We start from the raw sequence: 2,500 nt of genomic DNA, 5'->3' as shown, positions 1-2,500 counted from the left end.
ATCTCTGGTCGGGACTCTGTTTGCATGTATTAGCTCTAGAATTACCACAGTTATCCAAGTAACGTGGGTACGATCTAAGGAACCATAACTGATTTAATGAGCCATTCGCGGTTTCACCTTAATGCGGCTTGTACTGAGACATGCATGGCTTAATCTTTGAGACAAGCATATGACTACTGGCAGGATCAACCAGGGAGCTGCGTCAACTAGAGCTGAGCAGCCGGCCGCCCGGGAGTGTGTCCCGGGGGCCCGCGCGAACACGCAAGCGTCCGCTCAATTATTCTGCAAACAGGAGGAGGCTGAGCTCCCCTGCACAATACACCTCGAAACCCTCTCAGGTCCCGGCGGCGCGCAGCGCCGTCCTAAGTACTTGGTCGGGTTCGAGAGAGGCGCAATCGCCCGGAGTTTGGCGAGTAGACGCTTTAGGTGCGACCACCCGTGCTCCCAACTGAGCTTGCCGCTGCCGACAGAGGCCCGGGAGCGTGCTGTCGTGGCATTGCCGGCGGGAGACAACACGCGCCACCTACGGTGGCCGGCAGCTCCAACGCCAGCGCCACAGAAGGACAAAAGCCCCACTTGGGTGCCGAAGCGAACTCTCCCAGCACAGCGCACGCGCCAACACGTCCGCACAGCTGCGATACAATCCACCTGCGAGAACCGCAGAGGCGACCGAGCAGCAGACGGCGTCGCGGCGCCGAGCGCCGGGCGGCGGCGCATCCTCAGCGCACACAGTCCTCAATCGGACCAGCACACTGCAGATGTCCACCGCGCTTCGCACCGGGCCCGCGAGGACCTACTTTGGCCGCACGGCGCCGCGTGCAGGGTGCGCCGGCGCGCAGCTGCGCCGCCTGCCGCCTCCGTCGGCCGGCGCGCCTGCCACTGGCCGCCCCCACCAGCCGGCTGTAGCGCGTGCGCCCACGCACCGCGCGGCCAGCACGCCGGGAGGCCCCCCCTCACCGGCCGGGGACGGTCCCACCCAGCCACCGCCGCGTATCGCTTCACACCCACATGCCATTCACGTTCGTGGGCATGGTGGGTATCGCTGAAACAACCGGTTGGTAGCTCAACCGATCGTCGCCATCACTGATTCACCTCTAGCGAGAACAACCGCACCACAACGGTTTACCAGTTCTTCATTTGCGTAACGTCACCAGCAAACGTAGACGTCCATCGCCATTTGCAAATTCAACGATTGTTGCATGCCTGTGTCAGGTGTCACGACACACTATGTCTGCCCACATACACGCAACAACATGTGCACGCTTCGCGAACACGTGGAAGGTGGCCCCCGTACGTATGCGATGTCCATTGCGCGAACGACTGTCAACCGGCCTCTGTCGCATGTCGCAGATGTGGAACGCAGTGCACCATGCTATCACGGTGTGTGAGAAGAGACGACTACGTCTGACAACACGCGCCACTACATCAACAGACGGCTCATGCTGATCGCCATCCACGGCATACCATACTTCAATCCAGCTCTTATAGGGAGACGACACGTAGCTGAGTGCACAATATTTGGACCGTATGGTTCGCCGTTGTTGGCGCAGTCGTGGTACGGTCACACATGTACCACGATGTATCATTCAGTACATGAGGACCAATGTGCAGTACAGTGTGTGATTTGGACGTACAACATCAGCGGACAGTTGACACAAGCCGTACCACAACGTAGGCTGTGCTTCGCCATGCGAATGCCAATGAACAACTGCGAAGGGCATTGAGCATGTACGTCCTGCTGCCATCCGCATTACAGTGTATAGCTGCAAGGTGTTTAACATGAAGCGATACTCTGGGGACCGGGCAGTGCGAGTAGCAAACTATATTGCGGGGGTTGCAGTTAGGCAACACTACACTAATTTAACGCGTCGTATGACAATTACAGAGCAGGTTAAGGCCCAACGTGTGTTGGGTTAAGGTACAATATAGGTTAGGTTAAGGTACAATATAGGTTAGGTTACGGTACAATATGGGTTAGGTTAAGGGACAATATGGGTTAGGTTAAGGGACAATATAGGTTAGGTTAAGGGACAATATGGGTTAGGTTAAGGGACAATATGGGTTAGGTTAAGGGACAATATGGGTTAGGTTAAGGGACAATATGGGTTAGGTTAAGGGACAATATAGGTTAGGTTAAGGGACAATATAGGTTAGGTTAAGGGACAATATAGGTTAGGTTAAGGGACAATATAGGTTAGGTTAAGGGACAATATAGGTTAGGTTAAGGGACAATATAGGTTAGGTTAAGGGACAATATAGGTTAGGTTAAGGGACAATATAGGTTAGGTTAAGGGACAATATAGGTTAGGTTAAGGGACAATATAGGTTAGGTTAAGGGACAATATAGGTTAGGTTAAGGGACAATATAGGTTAGGTTAAGGGACAATATCGGTTAGGTTAAGGGACAATATGGGTTAGGTTAAGGGACAATATAGGTTAGGTTAAGGGACAATATAGGTTAGGTTAAGGGACAATATAGGTTAGGTTAAGGGACAATATA

General features: G+C 53.8%; 1 non-coding gene across 1 annotated transcript in view; it reads right to left on the bottom strand.

The window, feature by feature from the left end:
- The window catches only part of LOC126432697 (small subunit ribosomal RNA), a 1,910-nt gene extending 1,714 nt beyond the window's left edge, over nucleotides 1-196 (bottom strand). The window contains exon 1 of the ribosomal RNA XR_007578157.1: nucleotides 1-196. This exon is cut by the window's left edge and continues 1,714 nt beyond it. This is a non-coding gene — a ribosomal RNA (small subunit ribosomal RNA).
- Between the last annotated feature and the right edge of the window lie 2,304 nt (nucleotides 197-2,500).

The sequence above is a fragment of the Schistocerca serialis genome, unplaced genomic scaffold (genome assembly GCF_023864345.2).
Source record: "Schistocerca serialis cubense isolate TAMUIC-IGC-003099 unplaced genomic scaffold, iqSchSeri2.2 HiC_scaffold_1151, whole genome shotgun sequence".
Classification (NCBI taxonomy): domain Eukaryota; kingdom Metazoa; phylum Arthropoda; class Insecta; order Orthoptera; family Acrididae; genus Schistocerca; species Schistocerca serialis.
The sequence above is the reverse complement of the archived record's forward strand: the minus strand, read 5'-3'. Positions and strand labels throughout refer to the sequence as shown.